Below are 23,596 nucleotides of genomic sequence, written 5' to 3'. Positions count from 1 at the left end.
TTCCAAAGTATAAGCTCCTTCCATCACCACTGAAGGAGCCATATCCCAACAGCAGACATCCATAAAGCTGATAGTTAGAGTCTCATTCATGCTTTTACTCCCTACGTGCTGTATCCTCAAAGGATGCTCCATTTAGCGGGATAGTTATATAATAACTTTTTAATTAAATACTCATTGACAGTCTGTGCCCGCCTTTTTTCTGAGGGGGTGTGGACAGAGGACTGCTTGAGGGAAAGATGAAAGTGCTCCTGCTTGCCTTCTGGCAGCGGGACTGTACAGCAGCACTCCTTGCCCACGTTACCCTCTTCCTCAGAGAGTCTCCTATGTAGAGACTGGACTGGAGGAGGTGTAGAAAGATTTTGGGCAGCAGGCACTGCACTATTGTACAGCCATGTCCCAAAGCGCTCCCAGACCCAGCAATGAATAGATGGAGAGGATACACAGATCTTCCTGCAAGTAGTCTGCTCAGCAGCCACCAGCAGAGCTGCCCTAGCCCACCAACGTGTGTGCTAAAGAATGGTCTTCTGACAAAAATAAACAAAATTCATTTACAGGAAAGGTGTTACCCTTCGTCCTCTCCCATGGGACGTGTGGCTTGCTGTCAGCAAACACTGGGCATGATGCTGCTCATGGTTCTTGGGCTGGGGTCATGTCCTCCTACTGCAGATGAGGCATCTTCCGGGGCTGTGGACTGCGGTGTAAGGGGGAGAGGATGTGGTGAAGGGGGTAGGTGACACCAGCTAACGAAAGAGGCACTGCTGGCTCCGGACTTGCTTCTGTAGGCAGAAGGGTGGGCAAAACCCACTCCAGGTTGGGCTGTTTGGTAGGATCTATGTGGCCATTTCATGTGCTAACAGGGGTGAGGTGCTCTGGAAAAAGCTAATGAATACAATGTAGAAGTCTTTCTTTTTATGCTTTTCTCGATGAAATAGCGCTTGTCATAAAGATGGGAGGATATATCATTCATCATTGCTGGTTTTACCTGCCAAAACAGAGCTAGAAGTTTTCTATTTTGTATCCACAAATCCTGAAATTCACTATAATCTGTTTAGACAGTTTCTCTCTGGGGAAAGAAAAAAAAGTTTTTAATCTAATAAATAATCCTCTGGAATATTTACAAAAGATACATAAATGCCAGAACCTCCTCTAAAAATATACTTCAGTGTCTTAAAATCAACATATGCACACTGGGTGACTGGCTGTGAATATTCTCCCTAAACTAAAAACCAGCCAGGCAGGCCAGCAGGGTGCTATGCAAATGGCTGAAGAGCAATGATCTGCCTTCATTGCAGGCTTAATTTATGAACTAGATTTATTAGATTATTTTTTTTTATTATTGAATGAATTACTGCATATCTTACTTCTTCCTGTGTCAATAGCTGTGTCCATAAGAAGGCAAAAAAATCAAGGGCAGACGACCCAAAGCCTAGCAGCACTTTGCACGTGCAAATTATTTGCAAATATCAGTTTGAAACTCTTTCCACTTGCTGCTTTGTACCCAGTAGCAGCTGGTCCTGGAAGAAAAGGGACCAAATTGGGCACTGCAGTTGAGGGTGAAACCCTCTCCCAGGGCATCCGCAGTGGAGCCCGGCATTGCTCTCTGCCCCACGGCAGCTCAGCCACAAGAGATGCTCCTGCTGCCTCCGTCATGGTGGCCCTGCCCAGCACCCCTTGTTCTTCACTGCCTTCCCGGGGAGCGGGTGCAGAAACACGGCACACACAGCCTAGCGTTAGGGATGGGAATGGGGTTGCTGCAAATGGTGTGAGATCATAGCAAAAATAAAAAAGAGCAGGCAAAAGTGACATCATGCACAACACATCTTGAGCTTCAAATTATCGGCCCCTGCTGTATCCTGAGTGCTGCCAGTAACTTTGTCAGACCTGTTTGGAGGATGTAACTGAGAGACCTTCACCTGTAACGCAGCAGTCCCATAAAAAGATCCTCTTCTTGGAGACTCTGACTGAGCTTAATTTTTTTTTTTTCCTTCTAAATTGCAGGTTAGGGATTTCCCCAGCTACTGCACCCAACAATTGAAGAGAATGATCTAAATTCTAATATCAAATTACAGACAAGTGTAAGACCAAAAACCACCTTAATGTTTAGTGAGTACAATGTTTAACACATACCCAAGGAATATGCTTAACACCGTTAGATCAAAAATAATAAAATTAAGTTATGGACTACTGAAGTCATAGCAATTCAGTATCTTGTCATTACAACACAGAACAAGAAAAATTGATATTTTAGCCCTGATTTTCAAAGCATCTCCAAAGCTGTGCCTATTGTTATTGAGGCTTTTTCCTTACATGCTTTTTTTGGATATCTATTTATTTTTCCCCCCAAAACACAGATGTTTGCCCTGTATTGTCTTTATACGAACAAACCAGCCAGATAAGCATTCAGCTGCTTTGTGCATGCAAGTACAATCATTTTGCATATAAGGAAAGGAAAAAACCAGCCCCATAACTGAGGAAAATGTCAGCCGAAGTATTAAAAAAAAAATAAAAAGAGAATATGTGTGAACATGCATTTGGTGATAGACGCCTGATCCCTGAGATTTTGGCCCTTTAGCTTAAGATCGATGTGGAACTGTTTTCAGTTTTGACATTGTGTTGGACTCATCATCAGAGATGTTCCCATCTTTGCAAGAAGAGAGAGCTGCTGTCTGGCTCAGCAGGCAGCAAAGTAAAGCAGCAGAGACTCGAGGAAGTCGGATATGTCTTCCTTACCGTGCAGCTGTTTGTGATTTCAATGTGTAAGGCTTTTTGTTGGTCACAGGTCACCTGTTCCCTCAAATGCCTCTGTGCCACGTTTACTCTTCTTGATCCTTTTTGGGTCCAGCTCCAAATGATACTCATTTCCCTTTAATTTCAAGGGTACTCGGTGAAGTGCAGGGGTCCCTCAAATACTTGAGGAATACTCGTGGAGTTGAATAGATAGCGTAGGCTGCTGCGTGCACACAACAGGGTGAAGCAGGGCGAAAGTTTGGGCTACACGTATCACGGGGAATTATGTAGCGGAGTTTGGCTTTGAACTAGTTTTAAAATAATGGAATTTGATTTTCTGTGCTCCTAATTCTGCCTATAGTGAATGATAGAACCAAATTCCTTTCGACCAGGCACACTGTGACCCCAAGTATTGAAACAGGGTTGGAGTGTCACTGAGGGCTGGGTCTGCCTACGTAAATAAGCTCCAGCAATCCTCAGGTGCCCATGAAGAGTAACTCTGGGCATCACTTACACCAGCACAGAAAAGAACAGAATCAAGGCCTTTGTGTTTGGTAATTTTGACACACTAATGTATTCAGCTCTCAATCATCTAAGCATCAAAGCAATTAAGCACAAGTTTTCTGCAGTGCATCTTAATTGTACAGTCTTCTTTGGAGATGATAGATGATGGAGCTCACATGGCAGTGCAGAGCACAAGGCAGGGATGTCTGTCCCCGACCCAGCTGCCGCCTCCCGAGAGCTCTCCTGCCTCGCAGAGACAGCGGTTGGTGCTCAGGGACACGCACCCTCGACCCGTTTCTCATTCAGTGTCTTTGATCCCATTATTGGTACTGTTTGACCTTGAAACACCCTTTATTTTTTATTTTTAAGTAGATTAGGAAGAAAGCTTCTTGGAGGGCTTAAAAGTCTGTATGCTAAAGATGATTTCTGCAACCTGATATGGATTACCATAGTTACTCCGTCTGAGCGTGGCAGCTTTCCAACTCCTCTGCCAGGAATGATCTAAAAGCTTTTCTTTTATTGTGTCTTGAGGTGAGAGTCTGGCTTTAAAAAGCTTTCAGAATTCTAATTCTTTCCTCCAGTTTGTTGGCAGGGGGAGTCCAGCGCCACTCCATCTGATGTCCAATATCGCTGATAACCTACAAACGATGCGTTTGGGATCTCTGATTGTGCATGTCCAATCACTTAGTTAATTGAACACAGAGAGCTGCAGCTCATGGCATCTCGATTATCTCTCTGATCTCTTATTCCTCCAGCGTCTTTCCAGGCATATTGTTTAGGGCTCATGGCACTCTCCCTTCTTCATGGAACGTGTGCGATGGCTGGGCCAGGTCTGTAGTTAGCAAGAGCAGCAGAATGTAAAGGGCAGTCTCTTGAGTCTTGTTATCTTCTTATGCACAGTAATAGCACAGTCTGCATGCCATTCATGATTTTTATTTAATAGAGTTTCCTGGTGTGTATTTTAGGATTCATTTAAAAATACATCAGTGATGAGTAGGGTAGGAAGAAGAAACTGAGCCAAAAATTCTTTCTAAAACCAGACCAATAACTATCTTCTCCCGCCTGCAGCTGACACTTAACGAGTATTCTTAAATCAGTTAAACTGATTTTTAAAAATCACTTCCAAAAAAAGGAATCTGAGAGAGACACTATTGGATGGGTTGCCTGATGCCACCATGAGCTGGGTGAAGAAATCGAGTCCTAAGTTAGTGTTGAATTAACGTTGATTAGTGATTAGAGTGAAACTGGAACCGGCAGGCTGCGTGTGGAATATCTCAGCCTTGCTTATGGCACTTTTTAAATGATGAAAAATCCAGGTTACTTTACATAATGCAGATTTCTTCCTTGGGATTTTAGCTGGGGCTTTGCAGTAGGGCTTGTCAGTATGGCACGGACCACCCCCCTGACCACATCTGGGACAGGGAGTGATTTTTCCGTTTTATGTCTCTATTTGGCAGGTCCAAGCTCTGCCAGGAAGCCTGCAGCCGAGGTTGGGACAGACCTGTTTCTCCCAGTCTCAAATCAATTCTTTATCCACAAGACTATTCTTTATCATGCCGTGCTGTCTGGAAGTGATAAATCATTGCTCTAGATAACAAATACTTTCTTCTTCTTCCTCCCTGCTGCTTACCAGTTCATCGTACTGTCCTTTTCTAGTTTCAATAGTTGGGGTAAAGTGTGCGCAGAAACCCAGGTCACAGTGAAATGTCAGCACACAGAACCATCCAAAATCAGTCTGGATGGCTGATACAGACACGCTGCACATTCATCCATCTCCCTCCTGGAATCAATAAGTCCTCTCAGCTCCCAGTGTGAGGGGTCCCAGCAGAGCCTTCACTGCAAGTTTTCTTCTCCCGCCTTCGTTTTCGGCCGTGTCCTTAGGAGCTGGCTGTGCTGCCGTGGAGGCTGGTTGCTGCCGGAATGCCAAGCTGGTTCAGCCATTTACCCCCAGGTCCACCAAGCCCAGCATAGAAAACAGTTAAAATGCCATGAATATTTAAAACAAACAAAAATCAAGCCCTCAAGCATCTTACTTTTCCAAATCACAAGAGCTGTGACCAAATGCAGACATCGGTAGTTTACTCAATTAAAATTAAGTCTTCTTTTCCATTTCCCTTCTTTTCTTTTCCCAGCAGCACCCCATTTAATGCCTGTGGCAAGATTCATCACCTAGAGGCTGTTTTTTTTAGGAGATTTGACAAAGATCATTCAGGAGTCAGTATTTTGCCAAAAGCTAAGTGATAAGTCTAGTGTCTTGCATACAATTACTCCTTTTCTTTTATGTCTTCTTTACACACACCACCCCCCCTCCTCTTTTCATTGGGGTTTTGAGTTACTGACAGCAGAGCAAATGAGGTGTGCTCATGAAGTATGAAGGCTTCGGTTTTGTACCTTGCTTTGCTCGCTGCCTCAGCTTCATTTTGCATGATTTCTGAATAACAGCAGGAGCACTGAGAAACCGCCGTGTCTTTATGTGAAAAACATACAGCTCTCTGCTGAATTCCTTGAGGTTTCGTTATTATTTGATGAGGTAGGCAACAGCGGTTCTGGCAGGACAAAATGAACTTGTTTAAAGGAGTAGCGTGGGGAATGGGCAAAAGGAGTGAGGTTCATGGATACCTTTAGGCTCCTTCAAATAACCTGGGCTGAACAAAAAGAGGTGGATTTTGGTACAAAGACATTTTTGTCTTTGTGGATGGACCTTACACGAAAACCAGGCACAAATACCCTCTCAGCAGCTGCATCCCTTCCTAAACATGACCATCCCTCACTCTGTAAAATTATGTCCCTGGCATGTATTAAAGAGCAGATATATCTGGGGCCCTAAATCACAAAATCACATGCAGCAACTGCTGTCTGCTGCCAGATGCATGCAGAGATGCCCCAAGTCACATTTTTTCTCTTTGGGTAAAGTTATTTCTGAGCTTTTGCAAAGATAAATAAACTGAAAAAAATTTGGTTTTGCACGCCTGTTTACCTTAGGAGTGCTAGTGAGGCTTTGTAAGCAGGGCAGATGTGAAGGGGTACTGAGAGCAGCAGGGTACTGTGCCCCTGCATTAGGCATCTGGTCCCATCAAAGCCAAATTTTCCTGTGAAACCTTCCAGAAAGGAGCAAATCCAGTCCAGTCTCCCTGAAAGACCTGTCTTGGGAATAAGCTAATGCCCACCCACTCATATGAAACATGTAGATCAATTTTAGTGAGAAGGTTGTTATGTGGAAGTATTTCCGAAGACTCAAGCAGGCTAGTTAGTTCGTAGCCATTCTGGGTTAAATAATTCAAAAGTTGATGCAAAAGTAAATTAGTAAGTAGTCTAAACAACATGGTTTTGTGGCAAACTTTATCAAAGAAACCTAATTTTCACTCTCTGATTATATTACATGTCTGGTTGACAAGAACGATTGTATAAATTTAGTGCATTTAGACTTTTGTAAGGTGTTTGACTTGGCACTGAATAGCATGCTGATTAAACATCAGCACTATTCAGTAACATTAGAATATACATTAAATGGATTAGGAGGTGCCTGACAGAGCTCAACAAGTAGCTGCCAATGAAGAATCAGGGCTGAATGGACCTCTGGTTTGTGGGCCACATTAGGGTCAAGTGCAAGTCCCAAAGCTCCCCATTGTTTGCATCAATGGTCTGTAGCAAAACACAAGATGAAAAATTTTTGCAAAGCACAAAGATCAAGAGAGTGGTACGCCATGAAGAGGCAAGGAGACTGGCACTGGGGAAGCCGAATCTTTTGGTAAAGAGGACGAGGAATCCATCAAACCATGTGTTGGTCTGTGCAAGGGCAGAGCCCTGCAGGCAGGAGCACGGGTAGTGCTCACGGGATGAAGGGAGCAGCGCTCCGCAAAGCCTCTGCGCATCATCCATCCCGCTGCGATGACCTGGCAAAAGGAATTTATGTGGCCTTTAAATATATAAAGGGAGTAGTGAATAACAGGAACAGAGGTAATTCTACTTTTATGTGCAACATCGCTAAAACTAGGCCTCAAATAGCAAAATATTGCGTTGAAACTTTGAAAGGATACGGAAAAGTTGGAGAATGGGTTTAGAAAGAATGGCTAAAATTGTTTGAGAGTCTGAGGAAATGTTTTACAATAGGAGGCCTGAAAGGCTCAGTGTGTTTCATTGACCAAAAAAAGGTCTGAGGTGATTTTTTTGTGCATGAGTCTGTTTCTGGGAAGAAAATACTCTCATAAAAGCAGAGAAAAATGAAAGAAAACCCCGTATCTGAAAGCTGAACCAGGTATCATTAAATGAGGTATGGGTTTGGTGAGGGTTTTTTGGTTTTGTTTTTTTAACTGTGAGATGACTTGAGTCAGTAGAACAAATTATCAAGAGAAAAAAAGACGTTTCTCTACTTTTTGATGGCTCCAGAGTAAGACTTGCTGCTTTTCTTGGGACTTACAGCTCTGTTCAATTAGAAAGAGCTGGATAAAATACAGTGGTTTGTTATAAGGTCAAATGAAGATCTAATGAGTCTTCCTGGCCTTCAGCTTGATGAAACTATAACTGCATATGAACACACTGATATTAAAAATAATCTTACCTGGTTCTGAAAGGAAAAACTCTAGCAGTGTTACTAGCTTCCTTGCATGCAACAGTTGTTGCTCATGCATTTTTTATGTTTTAATCTGGAAACTCATTGACATTTTGTTTTGAAGCTCAGCAGCAGAGCACATTTGCTCCCATAGTTGCACTGTCCAGGGCAGGGGGAGTGATGGGGCTTCCCCGGAGCAACTTATCCCATCTGGCTGCTGGGGCTTGGCAGGGTTTCTTTGGGTGCCGGAATTGCTCTGCCGCCATCAACGTGGTTTGTGCCAAACTGATGCTGAGGCTGTCCTGGGCTGCTCCAGCACAGCCGGGGCTCAGCTCTCTGCTCAGCAGTATCAGCAGCGACAGGCAAAGGTATGAGAGAAGAAAGAGATTTATGATGCGAACCTGATTCCAGCATCAAGCTTTAAAGATTTAGAGGCAAAAGGAACAACTACAGTTATGAAAAATGTCGAGAAGTGTTTCCCACTAGGGATCAGTGGATATATTCACCACGGCTTGGCTCAGCTGTGCCTGCCATCGCACCTGGGCTGTGGGGCTCTGCTTCTGATGTGATGACAGTCGCCTTGTGCTGATTCTGCACAGGAGTGACCGTCTCCCTGCTCTTAGCTGTCAGCCACCCTGAACATAACTGCTTTCTGCCAAAAGTCCCCCATCTGGATACAAATTCTGCAGGGCTCTTGCTCCCAAAGCCTCACCCAGACGGGATCGCTGCCTTCTTGTGGAGACCTAAAAAAGTTTTGGCTTAGGCTGCCTCTCCTCCAGCCTCAGTGTAGGATATTCTATATAGATTTCCCCTCATACCACTACCGTAATGACTTACCCCTTTCTAGCAACTGAACCTCAAATACATCCACGTGTCACGTAGCTGACAGTGACCTTAGGGACCTCAGTTACTACAGTTACAGGCAGCATCCACAACACGCTCCAAGGCCAGTGCCTCTAAGTGGGAAGCAGGGAGAGTTGCAGGGGAACCTTTAAATTCCAAAGTGAAACTATAATTAGCTGTAATCGTACCCAGAGTAACTTCACTGCTATAATTCTCAGCAGGAAAACAATTACATTGCAGCAGTATAACCAGACAGACACGCTGTAAATACAAAACATCCTTTGGAAATATATGCTCCATATTCTAAATACATTTAGAATTAAAGCAAACAATTCTTTTCTAATTGGGATTCAAGGCAGATATGCCAAGGGCTTTGGGTTTGGTTTTTTTTCCCTCCTTCTTCTAGTTTTGTGTTTAGCAGACATACAAAGGCACTGTGTTAGTTAATATGTTAACGGCACGCTCGTAGGAGGAATGGCAGGGGAAAACTGACCCTCGGAGCTGGATTTGTAACTCTCCCTGTCACAGCTGGTTACTCCTGTCCTCCTGAGATGAAGGCGGGTGTGAAGAGGGGGTTTGGGGTGGGTTTTTTTTTGGCACGGGAGAGGCCAGCAGGACCGAAGCACAGAGCCAGACCTGCTGCCGGTGCTTGAGAGATGCAGCAGCTCTGCTGGTGCGAAGGCTGCAGCTGAGCCCATACCCTCGGTGTGCGCTGGTCACTAGGGGGGAATCGAGGACCGCAGAGCCTGTGGGTCACTGCCACACTCCTTAGGAAAACTGTACATGCTTCAGGGTCTGTCTGCCTGAAATGCTGCTGCTTCTGCTACAGCAGAACCTGGGGAAGCAGCTGGATATAAAAGGGAAAGGACCAATGACCTTTTTTTTTTTTTTTTACACCTTTATTTGGTGGAGGAGACCCAGAGTTGATACCTGGGGCTTGTTACCTTTCCCCCATACATTCAGGATTTGGCAGATGGTGATTTCAGGTGGTAAGGTTGTTGGTTTGTCAGGGGTTGTCTTAAATTACTGGGCTTGAAATGCATTTCTGAACTCCGTTCAGAGAGCCTAGAACATATGTAAATGCAAATTTTTTGTGAGGTTCATTCATCTTTTGAAGCGTTTTATGTAGCACATGTCCCTAAACTGCTCAAAGAAGGAAAATTTGACCATTTGCTGCTGCCTGGTCCAGCCCCTCTTGGAGAAGGTGAACCAGGCAGGCTGGGAGTGTTTATTAGTTTCTGCCATCCCTTGTCCAGTTCAGCAGAAGAAGGAGGGGTGTGTGTGTGTGTGTGGGTGTGTGTGTGTGTGTGTTGAATGGAGAGAAAAAAAAGCAAGGCTCCAAAGATGTGTGTTTGAAATTCTACAGAGTTCTCTGGAAACAGATGTATCTACTTTATATGTATTTTAAAGTCCTTCTCCTGCAGTACTGTCAATACAATAGTTTTATAAACCTACAGTAAGTTTTTCATTTTCCACTGAATACTTCAGGTGTTTTTCTATGGGAGAAGATATAAGTTTATGTGGTTATATCAGTCAGGGTATGGCTTCATGTGTTGCAATGCCTAATGCTGATTCTTGGTCATGACTGTTAGGGTTATTGTGAGGTCTTCTAGCATCTCCTGCAAGTGCCTATCCCATTTCCACTGGTGTCAGTGGACATTTTACCATTGTCTTTAATAAGACTGACTGTGTTACAGAATTTAAGGACAGTAGGGTGAGCTAAGGTTAAGATGAGTGAGTACCAGTATCCATCACGAATGGAAGTCATGTCCAAGGCAGAAGATTTAGGACAATGCCTTTCTTCAGAGACAGAAATAACCAGAATTTCACGTTCTGGGGGGAAGGGGGGAAAGAAAACCAAAGGGGAGAAGGAGACAGGAAAGGAATAAAAGAGAGATCTTCCAGACATCACAAAGCCGAACAGCAGCTCTTTACTGCAGCTCTCAAAAGTTTCGAAGTGCAGCCCATAAGGATGAAATGCATGGCTTGGAGGGGAGAGCTAAATCAGGCTCCTAGCACAGACCAAAGGCTTGTTCTATAGATATCTTTGTCACTGCAAGTAATGGCTGTGAAGAAAACAACGGGGAATACAGCTGATGTTTAACAGCCAGTCTACAACCACTGAGCTACCTCTGCTTCCGATCTGGAACGTGGTAGGTTTCTCTTCCCCATGCTAGCAGGTTATAAACCTGAGTTTCCCCTACATGTCCCTGTGCTTATTCTTTCTTGCTGTGTGTGAGTAGGGAAGATGGCTTCAGGATGGAACTTTAGATTTGTAATCATTATATTTCCACTCATGTTTGCAAGGAAAACACTGGTTTGCATGTATCAGAGCCGGAGCTTGCAAAAGCACAATCACTCTGTGCACGTGTAAAAGGGCAGGTATACATATACACACTGGTATACATGCCACAAATATCAAGAAGCTTAATTCTGCTATACCTCTCTAGAGCTTCTAGTCTGAACAGAACACGATTTTTCCTTGTGTGTTTCTCTTCTTTACACTGCCTTCTTTGCACTGATTTGATTTGCTTAGAGTAACAGGAAGACACAAACAAGACATGGAGTATGGAGGAAAATAAGCAATTGTCTTTATGTTTGGCCTATATATATACCATTAGCTTCACACAAACCATGACTAACTGGCAGCAGGTGTCCTGCTGTTATGTTAGGCAGATTAGTAATGATAGGGAGGGGGCTGCTCTCCCTATATGGCATCCCCGAGGGATGCTAAAAATAGTTCAGAGACTTCCAGCAAAGTAAAAGTATTTGCAGGCTTTGAACGAAGTCGGCTTCTGAAGGTAAGAATCAGAGCTGATCTGTTTAATCTGACATTCCTTCCTTTTTTTTTCTTTCTTTCTTTCTTTCTTTTTTTTTTTTTTTTTCCCTCTCCCTGTGTAAAGCTTGCCTTGGCAGTTGATTGGCAAATGCTATCTGGCAGAAGGCTGGGAGTTTGGAGTTATAAACAGGCGCTTTCCGTGTTTGTGGAAACAGGGGGGGATTGACTGGTTAAAGGAAATCAGTGTAACAGCATTCGTAGCTGAGGCAGAGGCGACAGAGGAATGTGTCTCCGTTAGAAATAGTTGCCTTTTCCTCCCTTCTCTTTCTTTCTCTCTCTCCCTCCGTTAGAGAATCGGAGCGGCGTATGAGCAATCCCAGCATGTGACTGTGCTCTGAGTAGCAGGCAAGCTATTGCTGTAGTTACACCCACCATCAAACAAGTCCAGTAAGCAAAGTTGTCTGCAAAGTTACTGTGGCAGCAGAATATGTAAAAAGAAGAACTGTTTGTATTTCCAAGATATGTGCAAATCGGGGCGCTCGATGGAAGCGTGGCTGAGGAGGCTTTTCAGCTTTGCTGGTAAATGTCTATCTGTACCAGGCACACCGATAGGCAGGCTGCTGCCTGAAAGAAAAAGTACTGTTTTGGAGGAAAACTGTGGAGGGTATGTGTGCGTGTGTGTATCAGTGTGCTGCCACATCTGCGTGCATGCAGGGCGATTGCAAGCTGCCGGACTGCAGAACAGCCCTGCAAGCCTTGCGTCGAGTCTCCACCTATGTGGCTTTGCGCAGTACAGAAATGGAGACGTAAGGGCTGAGTCTGGCTTCTGAAAAATGAGATACGAGGGCTGTTCGTTACACCAGAATAACCTCACGGGCTGTGATGGATTTCCGCTGATTTTTCGAGTGGCATCACCAATATTGATAACAAGCGACTTCGGCGTTGTGGAAACTGGATAAAAATCCGACAGCCCTGCGTGGGGAATCTCTGAGGACAGCGGTGCGTGTCGCACACCCGTGTGGGCATCCTCACCGGTCGCTGCCAGCCCCTGACCCCAAGCCCCGGTGGATAAAGATTTTCTGTGTGTGTCTCCTTCCCTGCCCTCGTTTAGCGCTGGGTTTGGCAGATGAGTCCCAGAGGGGTGAGCGTGCCGGGGGGTCCGGCTGCGGTGCTGCGGGGTGGAGATCGCGTGGCTCGGATGGCCGTGGGGCTCGCACTGCCGCAGCTCCAGCAGTGGGTGTCAAGATCCCATCGGCGGCGTGCCTGGGATACCCGGGCTGTTCCTCCAGTGAGTACCACTTCCCAGCTGGGCCAGTAACTCCCTCAGCTGGTATGGGGAAAGGGGTGAGACCTGCAAATGGCAGCAGCAGTCTAATTTTAGCTCCATAATGTTGGGCCAGCTTCTGCTAACATCAGCCTCAACGTCAAAACCGGCATTAATTTGAGTGGAAAGAGGACTGAACCCAAATTAATATATGCTGGCCTGTGTAATTATCTTTATTGGCTGATAGGGAAGGAAGACCTTATTCACTCAGTGCATTCCTACAGCTGCCTGGCTGTGCTCCAGTGATGCACCAGTCTGTGAGCAGACGGGCTGGGAGAGGTGGACAGGAGTGCTCCATCCCTTCATGAGGGGCTGTAATTCACTGTCAGCCACAAGTGATTAAATCCTGCTTATTTCAAACTGGCAAGTAATGGAGCAACACCCACAAATATGGCGAGTAGGATTTAATTCTAGGTGCTTGTGGAAAAACTTTTCTTATTGAGTCCAAAGTTCCAAGTCCTGATCCCTGTGAATGGCCGCAGAGGAGGGCATGTAGGTTTCAGTCAGTGTTAAACATTGCGTTTCTAGACTGGTGAAAAGAGTGAAAATTGAAGACATTGTTTATATGCTTAGAAGCACAAGACAGGTCAGCTTTGCTAGGTGCTAAGGATGGACATAAACTAAGGAGAAATCCTGTCTGGCAGCACGGAGAATCTGCTGGGCCTGGCAGTCTGAATCCTGCTCCATGATAATTGTTTTCTTCTCTATTAAACCAACGTGTTGATTAGGGTGAGGAGGAAGGATCAGTCCCAATGGAGCTCTACGGGGTGTTTTACCTCACTGCTTAGTTCAAGTGGTCACAGTTGATGTTCACCTGTTTTCCTCTGCTGAGCAAACCGGATATGACAGAAGACAATGTAATTTAGGTTTTTTTCCTTTTTCTGGAAATGAATTGCTACATGTGATTTCATATGCTCACACTTGCATATTTATGGGAAGTCCCAAAATCTAATTTCCGTTGTGCCAGCTTCTGTTTAGCACAGGTTTAATTTTGCAACTTTTAAATAAATTCTCTTGACAAAATAATGTTATGGCATATTGAAACAAAGCAGACATTTCAATAGAAGCATGCTGAAAGCGTTGCTCCTGAAAGCACATACCGATGTTATCTTGGTGATAGCTAAATGACCGGTTAAAGCCATGCAAGCCCAACATGGCATAGAAATGTAGAGCTGTTCCTGTGACCCTCGTGCAGGCTCTCCAATGCTCTTGAATCTCCTTATTTACTATGAGAGTGCACAAATGATTTGCAATTGAGAGGACTCTCCAGCTTGTTTACTCCTCTTAATAATAATTCATGATAAGGACATCAAGATGCAAAACATGCCAGGCAAGCTCAGAGGAAGGAGGCCACCAGGGTGGATGTTGTCGGTAATCATCCTGCAAAGACTGTAGCGATTCTTTGGGCTGGTCTTCTTTAGCTGGCCATCTGCTTTGCATTCCCTGGTGATACTTCGGTTTGGATCTCCGGTTTGTTTGTCATTTCAGTCTCCCACTTTATTATTTCCAGAGCCAAGTGAACCTCTGCCAGTGCCAATGCAATGAGATTGCATTGTGAGCTTTGCAACATGGTATACTTTTCTTTTTATCTTGAAGCCTCAGCTCCTGGAATTAGTTGATTCTGTTAGAATCCCAGCATTCATTTAAAAAAAAAAAAAAAAAAAAAAAAAAAAAAGTGACTGGATCTCTGCTCCTCACGAACTAAGGAAAAAAGCTTAAAAAAATGATCCCTGCAGACTTAGTAATGACAAGCTGAATAAAGGGAGTATTTTTTTTTCCCCATCAACATTAGACTGTTTTACAGACAAACACCCTATTTCTGAGTCTCTCACTCACAGTTTTTGAGTGCTGGGTGCTGGCAAACCTGAGCAGCAGCTGTTCGTTTCTAAAGGCAGGGAAAATAAGTAGAGTCATCTCTGACAGGAGAAGTTACTTCATCGTTGCCTGCACTGCCTTTCCCTCTGGCCCTGCAGCCGCTGCTGCCTGTGCCCAGTACAGCACTGGGAACTCACCGCAGCAGCTCCAAGAACAGCTTGCCTCCCAGTGAGTCCCAATAAGAAACGGGAGGCCAAGAGTTTGCGTTAACTGGAACCGTGATTCCCTTGAGGTCAGGAGCAGCAGCTGCTGCTGTCACTGACCCCATAACTTTAAATAATCTTAGCTATGGCCCTACGGCATTTGTGTGTGCTCGTGGCACATCTGAAATGTGATTAGGGCTTGCCCAGTTCTGGGGTGGAGGCTGTCACTCCTTGCCCAGTTCTGGGGGTATATCTGGGATGCAATTACCAGCGCTGGAAATGGTCCATCATTCCTATTTCAGTTTGCCTAGTATACTCTTTTCCCACTTTTTTTTTTTTTCTGTGGGAAAAGAGATGACACTTAAGACTGATTTTAACAAAATATGTTTGTTGGTCTGGATTTTTCATCACTCTGGGCTGGGGCCTTAGGGAAACATATTTGTTTTTATGGCTTTTTTTCCGGTAACTAAATGGAATTAGCATTCCCTGCCATCGCTGGCCAACTGGATCCAGCACACAGTGCAAGTCAGTGCAAACGAAGGACAGCAACAGTCACGAATTTGCAGCAGGGAAGTACGAAAAATTAAAAGAATAACAAAAATGAAAATGATGAGCCATAGGTCAATTCTCTTGCTGGCCTGGCTTGAAATTTACAGTGCTTGATACTTCCCAGTTTTGCTGATGTGCTTTTATTTTCTTTTGGTCCGTCAAATTTCTTCAGTACTTTCACTTTTTTGGTAGCTGGAGATGAGACGAACACAGGAATTTTCCATATGACCTACGTGTGTGTGTATGTCAAGAAAACAGCTTTGCTAGGCCTTCAAACTGCGGGATACTGAGATGGGAGAAAGAAACTTCTTGCTAGTTAATCAGTTTTTTTAATACTTCATTTACTTTTATCTGGTTGCTGATTTAGGGATAGGAGGTTCAGTGGCACAGCAGCAACTCGGTGACTCACAAAGGAAAAGGACCACAACCAACTCCTGACAAACTTCTGTGAGAATAAAATTTCTATTCTGCCAATGATTAACTTTATAGTCTAATAGTAACAACTCAATTAAATTGACAGGAGCAATCCCTGTGATTTGTGCAGCCATAGTTCTGTTTAAGTCATTCCAGGGTTCATCATTCCTCTTCCTCAGAAAAGAAAAAAACTCAAGTCCTTAAATTGGAGAGAGGGAAGGAGATCTGAAGCAGGGTGACATCCTCAGCTTAGGTTTATGTTTTTTAACTATACCCCCTCCTTAATGTCATTTAGTTGGGTAGTGGCTTTACAGACCTCCGATGAACCAACCCCCGACACTCTGTTGGAATTTTAGGGGCAGTGAGTGGCCGGGGCTCACAGAGAGGAGGGAAGAGCAGCAAGAGGGCACGTGGTGGACGAGTTCTCCAAGAATGCAAGGATAACCTCTCCTGGCAACCAGGTCAGTAGCTACTGAGTTTATTGCAAACTCTTTCAATTTTTTACCTTGATCCTTAGCTTCAGAATAAAATGTGGAAGGAAAGCATTCGTGGCCATCTGGTAAAACCAAAACATTTGAGTATAGCGGCAGAACAACCAAATTTTTAAGGTAGAAAAATCCATTTCCACCACGCCCCCTCCCCTCTCCAACATGGAAAACTCAACGGGAAAACGAGCCATGTTGATATTGAACCCCCTTCCCACACGCCGGAGAGCTGAGCGCCTGCTGCCGCCGTGGTGCTGTGTGGGCTGGGCACTCGGGGACCGGCTGGACCCAAGGGCTGGGGTGCTGGGGTGCTGGGGTGCTGGGGTGCTGGGGTGCTGGGGTGCTGGGGTGCTGGGGTGCTGGGGGCATGCCAGCGCTGCCAGAAGCAGGGTGGGCTGCTCGGGATTCAGTGCACACTAAACCTTGCATCCCTGATTTTTGCTGGATCCTTTGGAAAAACTGCACCAGCTTATTTTAACCCTGCCAAGGGCAGCAGGGAAGGGTGGCCCTGGCGGTGCCCTCCTGCCTGGTCGGGTCCGGTCAGGTCCTGGGGGGCTGATGTGGGGTGTGGGTGCTGCACATCGGGGGTGCTGCTGCCTGCTCCTCCCGGGGCCAGCTGCTCCCCCCGGCCCCTGGCTGGCGTCTTGGGGGATGAGGCTGCTTGGCTGTTGGCCACTTTGCTGAAAGGCTTTGGTAGAAAGAGGGATGGGGAAAAGGAAGAGGAACGGGGAAAAGGAAGAGGATAAAAAAGATTGGGAAAGGAGGAAGGGAGAAGAAATATGTAGGGAAATGGGGGAGGTGATGGGAAAAGGGGGGCAGGAAAAAGGGGGGTGGGAAAATGGGAGGGGATGGCAAGAAGGGGAGAAATGAGGAACGTGGGGGGCAAGGGAGGAAAGTGGGCTGAAAGGAGAAAGAAATAAAAGGTGGGGGAAAATAGGAGGGGATGGTGAGAATAAACATGGGAGGAAATGGGGGAGGCGGCGGGAAAAGGGGGGTCAGGAAAAAGGGGGATGGGAAAAGGGGAGGGAGCGGCGAGCAGTGAGGCACGCGGGGGGAAAGGAGGAGGAAGGGAGAAGAACGGTGGGGGGAAAGGGGGGAGGCGGTGGGGAAAGGGGGGTCAGGAAAAAGGGGGATGGGGAAAGGGGAGGGAGCGGCGCGAAGTGAGGCACGCGGGGGGACAGGAGAAAGGCACAGGGGGGACAAGGGCGGGCAGCCGAGGCGACGCGGCGGCGGGCAGCGGCGCGGCCCCGGGGCGGTGGGCGCGGCCGGGCGGGGCGGGGCGGGCACAGCCGGTCCCGCCCCCCCCCCCCCCCCCCCCCCCCGGGGCCGGGGCGCCGCGGCCGCGTGTCGGAGGCGCGCGGCTCTGCGCCGCGGCGTGAGGCAGCGCCGCGCCCCCGCTGCCGGAGGAGCCGCTCCGCCGCCGGCCCCGCGCTCCCGCCCCGGCGGCCCCGCCGGCATGATCTCCTGAGGGGCCGACCCGCCCCGCCGCCCAGGTGAGTGCCGCCGCGGGCCCCGAGCGGCTCTGCCCGGCCCGGCCCCGCTCTCGCACTTGGCGGAGTTTCGGGCTCCGGCCGGAGCTGCCCTTCGCGGGGAGCCGCGTCCCGCCGGTTCCCCCCCGCCGGTTCCCCCCGCCGCGGCCCCGCGCATTCCGCCCTCGCGGCGCCGTGGCTCCGGGTTCGCATCGCCGGAGGGAAAAGTGGCCGTTTGCGGCGGGAGGATGCTGCCGGGCCCTCCGGAAGGCTCGGCCGAGCGGTGCGGGGGGGGCTGTGCTGTGCCTGGGGGGTGGGTGGGCGAGGCTCCCGGAGCCGTGCGGTCACGGCCGTGGGGAGGGGACTTTGGGAAGTGACCCGCCGGGGGTGCTGCCGGGGACCGGGGTGAGCGGTGGGACGGAGCCGATGAGCAGAACGTTAAAAGCGTGCGGGTGCTGCGGAACGGAGGATTCAGCCCCCCGGGAGCAGCAGGTGGAAGGAGGCAGGAATCTGGCTGGATCCGGGGGCGGGGGGGGCAGATAAAATCCGTGGGAGCGCCTGGCTGGGCGAGGCATGCGGCTGGGTTCCTCGGGGGTGACCAACAGGTGCGGGGGGTGCGGCGACCCCCGGTGGGTCCCGCGGAGCCGCCGCCGCCGGTCGGTGGCGGGGCAGGTCCCGGGCAGCCGCGCCGGAGCCAGCCAGCCCCGCAGCGGGGCTTGCGCGTCGCCCTGGGCGCCCGCCGGGATGCAAACTTCTGGGTACCGCGCACCGCTTCCAGGCGAGGCTAAAGCACAAGTGTTTCCTGCATTGTTTTTTTTTTTTTTTTTTTTTTTTTTTTCCCCTATTGGGGAAGTGTATCCAGTAACAGAACTTTCTCAGAAAAGTAATGGAATTTCAGTGAGAAGCTCCTTTCCCTAAGTATTACAGATTTTCATAGGCTTGTTGGTTGTATTGACAATGCACTTAATTTTCTGGTGGTCGTCTTCGGGAGTAGCTAGTACTGCAGAAGATGCATTTTGGTCTGCAGTGTCAAGAACGCTCATTCAAGTATCTTTGCTTTAGCAGTTGTGAATTTCGGGTATAATGTGTGAAAGGCAAAGAAAAAAAATCAGATAAAATATATATCAGGCTATGAAAGGGTATAAAATCCATGGATCCAAGTACTTCCTGTTAAGTCAACTTTTAAAACAGCTTCTCCCTAGACAGCAATTCGCATTTTTCAAGGGGAGAAAGGATGGGTGAAATTGAATTGTCCAAATTAAGTCAAAATGAATTGCTTAATATTCAGAGGGGTTGATAAATGAACCATTAAATCAACACTCGCGTAGTGTCTCATTGAAAAGAAAAATGAACAACTCTCCGCTGTGTGGTGGGCAGAATAGGTCAGCCGGTGACGTTACTACATTGGTGTGCTGAACGGAGTCCTCCTCCTGCTAGCAGATAGATTTACTCGGTGACATTACACAGGCATGGGGCATGGGAACGAGCTCTCGTGCCCTGTGCTGTGAGGACTGGCATCTGCTATAAATGACCATAATTGCCCCAGCTTCATCTTGAAGGAGAGAAATCTTGGTCATGTTTCATTTGGCATAAATTAACATAATGGCACTGACTTCTCATACTGATGTATATTAGTTGAGAATCCACCTTACACCCCCCCCCCCCCCCCCCCCCCCCCCAGGAAGAGCTATGTTTTTGAATGCTGGTTTGAGGAGGAAATTATACTGATAAATGGAAAAATAAGAGTCATCATTTTGAAACAAGCTAGACAGATTCCTTTTAGTAAAAGCTTTTCTGAGAGCATCACCTCTCAGTAATACAGTGCCTGAACTTTGCTTCTAAGCCCTTTGATTAGCATAGGTACAGCTGTTGCAATGTTCTGGGTTCCACTGAAAAATTACCTTTGTCTTTGCCCCTTGAAGTCCTTGGAATTCTTGTGTTGGAGTGCACTGAGGATGTTGACTCTATCCTTATTGTGCCTTCTGGAAACTTCCAACGCTTTGTTTGAAGAATCATGGATGTATGCCCTGATGTTTCTCATTTGCACCTCTTTGCTTTTGCAGGTAACTTAGAGTAGCTAATTTTGCCTAAAGCTTTTAAAACATAAGAAGTGACAGCTCTTTTGTTTTGTGTATTCATACTGAGTATTACAAAGAGGAAATTATGGAGAGACTTTTTTTTTTTTTTTTTTTTTAATGCTTAGAGAAACAGATTATCCAGGCTCTGGCTGAAGGTGGGATTGTAAGTTGACTTGTGACTTGAGAAAGCTCCTTGCCTTCCTTTAGTTTGGCCAAGAGAGAGTCTGTATGCAAACCTTCAGACAGGCAGTGCCATTTATTCAGGTGTTGATAATTATCTAGAAGTTTGTTGCTCAGTGTGGTCTGTTGCCCTTTATTCAAGGTGATGTGTGCGGACACAGTACACATGCACGGAGCCTTTAGACAGCGGGTTATTAGATGGGTGCAGCAGAAGTTGCTTGAATACGTAGGGGGTTTCGTGTCACCTGTGATGAAGATGGAGAGGTAGGTGCTTTCACGGGGGAGGAGGTTCTGGATCTGGAAATGCCTTCAAATAGTATCTGATGGTGGTGTGCATTTTCAAATGTTTTGCTGTTCTTAAGGGCCAGGGTAGCTGCAGGTGTATTTGTGCACAGGCAATGTCTGGTTAGACTAGTCTTTGTTTGCTTCTAATAAACCTCAAGAGTAAAAGAAGTAAAAAAGTTTTTCTGAAAACCTACCATGCCTCATAAGGTTATCCTGCTGCTTCTGTTCCCTTGCGTGCTATTTTTCTTTGAAATCATAATGCATTTCTTTAGTTCTTTTGGTAAAGACTCAAACTCAGGCTTGCTGGGAAATGGTCACTCTGTGCTGAGAAAGTGCTGGCATCTTATTGACTTATTTTGGGAATAGTGGAGAAAAATATAAAAGATTCACTTGCATTGATTAAAACCTCCAGGGCAATCTTCTAACACTGCGGTTCTCTAGGTGAAAAATTAACTTTCTCCGTTGTCTACTCCTGCTTTTATTTCATTTGTGAGAGTCTCGGGCTCTGTTATTAGTTTATATTGAGTCCCTTAGGTGTGCTTGAAGGGGGAAGTATCTCAGTCTAAACACTCACACACTGTCCCCCTTGAGATACCCGTTTGTCTCTGGCCCCCAGCAGATCTGCCTCAGTACCATGGGCCCTCAGAGCGGTAACTGAGGCAGGATTTGCACCAGCCCATGGTTCCTCACCCGGGAAGTGTTTCCCTAGTGATTGTATTATTATTTTATTTTTTTTAACAGCTTCCTTGATGTTTTTCCAGAGGTTTTGGCAAGATAGCACTTTAGGTGTAGCTTAATGACAAACTTTGATTTATGAGGTAACTGAAAATGTTTGAATTTCTGGGTGTGGAGTGAAAGCATTGGAGTTTTCTACGTTTCATCTGCAGCTTCCCAGCACAATGTGCAGCTAACAGCTTGTTTCTCATTGATTTTAACAGATTTTTGCTGAATATGTCTGGAGTAGTTTGGAAACATATTGTTAACTTTTTTTGGGGTAGCAGGTTACTAAACACAGTAAGGAACTTCGTGATGTCTTTTTAAATAACCTTGAGAAATCTTAGGTCTGAACTACTTTTCACACTGCCCCTCTCCCCAGGTTTAAGAAGGATCCTATGGGAAAGCTGGTATTTTTTTCAGTTTTGGGCTAAATATTGAAAAGAAACAGAATGCTTTTCCCAGCCCACTAATCAAGGGCTGGGGTAAGTATGACTTGTGTACCTGTGTGTTTTCCCTCTGAATTTCGTTCTTTCTTCCCCTCTGAGATAGTCAGCTGTGCTCAATAGCAGCCTAATAACAGCCACCTGGACGTGGCTTGTATCTAACTTCTGAAATGGTTCAGGAAGACCCCATTGGCATTGCCAGGCAATGGGTCACACCTGAAGTCTGGCCATTCTGGGGTCAAGCCTTTATTCTTTTATCTACCCCCTACCCGCCTCCACCCTTGATTTCTGACATATTTTCAGCTGCTGGTCTGTTGCATTTCGGTAGAGCTAGTGATAACAGATGTGGTGTTGAGGGTTTTTTGTGCTTTTTTTTGTTTGTTTGTTTGGGCTTTTTTTTTTTCACCTTTGAGAAATGGAGAAACTTGCTTTTCACTGAAGATGGAGCACTAGGGTGATTATCTGCTCTGCTGCTTAGCAGAGGAGGATACTGGTTCCTTACAGAGGTGAAAACTTTGTGAAAGCTCAGCATCACCACAGTTTAGCTGGAGAATCTCATATGGATGCTGGGGTTTTACTATTTTTATTCTTTTAATTTAATGATGGTTTTAAAGATCTGGTGCTGCACAGAAGGCTCCCTGAGTCTAATGCGTTTTCAAGTGGTAGCTGGTATTGCTGGGTTATGGTAGCGTGGCTACTATCAGCCCTGCTTGTCCCAAGGGAGCGGTAGGGTTTGTCAGGTTGGGTGTTGGAGAGCCACTGTGAGCACAGAAGAGCACTGCTGGGCCACGTCCAGGGAGATGTTGTCCACTGCTGGGATGAGGCAAGACCTGCTAGGATCACCCCAGCAGCTGAAATGATGGCCTGGTGGTTTTACCTGTGCCTTGTATGGAAGACTCGTGAGCAGCAAGACAGGCTCATCTCTTCTTCGGAAAGGTGGCAGCCAGGGCTGCTCCATCGCTGGATGGCCCGTGCCTGGTCTATAGCAGTGGTTGGCCACCAGCTGATGTGCTGTGTGGGCAGGCAAGCAGGGACTTGTGTTGTGGGGGCTTGCAGCAGCCCGGTACGGCTCTGCAGCCCTGTGCTCCCCCGGGTTGAGCTGGCAGCTGCAGCCTGCCTCGGTGTGTGCCGCTGCCGGGGACGGGGGAGCACGGGGCTGAGCACAGCTCCAAGGCTAGTTTTCTATTTTTTCCTTTTTTTTTTTTTTTTTTTGTGTGTGTGTGTGTTAGCCAGAGAAATAGAGTTTGTTCCCTTGCAACAGTGACAGGACTGAAGGACCTCTTGCTGCAAGGCAGCTCCGTTACTCTCTGTAGTGCTTGGATTGCTCAGCAGAGGGAGAACAGACCGTATCACACAAGGCACCCAAAAACGCCAGCAGCCAGAGCCATGTCGCTCTGACTGATGGCAGGGAAAGGAGTCCCAAAGCCTGCCTCCCTCCCTGATTGGTGTGTCGTCCCCCGCCTTTCCTTCTTGTTTTAAAGCTCAGAGCTAAGCTGTGATTTTTCACCTCCTGATCAAAAGTAGCTGCCTTAATCTGTAGGTTAATGAACTATTTCAGATGGCAGAGTAGGTGGCTGCAATAGAAAAGATGTGTCCGGATCCAAGAAGCTGCACGCCTGAAAAAATCACGTAGGTCCAAGGAGCTTTCCTGAATATTTAGGAAGAAATGATGGAGCTGGCCTTTAGCGGCTGAAGCTTTACAGCGCATCCAGAGATAAGGAAAACAAACCAAAACCAAACGCCTTGAATTAGCTGAAATTCAAGCAGCAAGTAATCCACATGACTCATCCTCAGGCCAGATCTCGTAAGTCAGCAGAGCTCTGTTGACTTCCCCGGCACTGTACCGTTTGTGCCACGGGCTGGAGGGCTGGCCTGCTGTCTTTTGAGAGGGAACGTCTCAGCCAAAGATTGTCAGAGTTGTTTCTTTCTTTCTTTCATTTGATATTTTTTCAAGGATGGGCAAGGTATTTGGTTAAAGAGTAAAATCTGTGCTCAGGCAAATAGACAGTATGGTTCAGTAGAGATTTGCTCCCCTGCAGCATACTGTGCTGAAATCCAGGAGAATTAGACATTTGTTTTTTGTCGGAGATGTCAGTTTAATGTGATAAGAAAACAGCTGTTAAAATGCTGCCAGATAAAAGCATGATGATAAGCATGAAGGAGAAGAAAAGGATGGGAAGTTCCTGCAGCTGGATCGACTAAGGTAGCGCTGGGGGACCCAGCTCATTCCCC

At 46.7% G+C, this 23,596-nt stretch overlaps 1 protein-coding gene across 1 annotated transcript in view; it reads left to right on the top strand.

Moving 5' to 3' along the window:
• Positions 1 to 2,679: 2,679 nt before the first annotated feature.
• Positions 2,680 to 23,596, top strand: part of SGCD (sarcoglycan delta) — a 355,601-nt gene continuing 334,684 nt past the window's right edge. The window contains exon 1 of the mRNA XM_080398161.1: positions 2,680 to 16,168. The gene's annotated coding sequence lies outside the window, so the exon portion shown is untranslated. The remainder of the gene's footprint in view (positions 16,169 to 23,596) is intronic.

The sequence above is a fragment of the Falco punctatus genome (genome assembly GCF_963210335.1).
Source record: "Falco punctatus genome assembly, chromosome: 8".
Lineage (NCBI taxonomy): Eukaryota > Metazoa > Chordata > Aves > Falconiformes > Falconidae > Falco > Falco punctatus.
The sequence above is the reverse complement of the archived record's forward strand: the minus strand, read 5'-3'. Positions and strand labels throughout refer to the sequence as shown.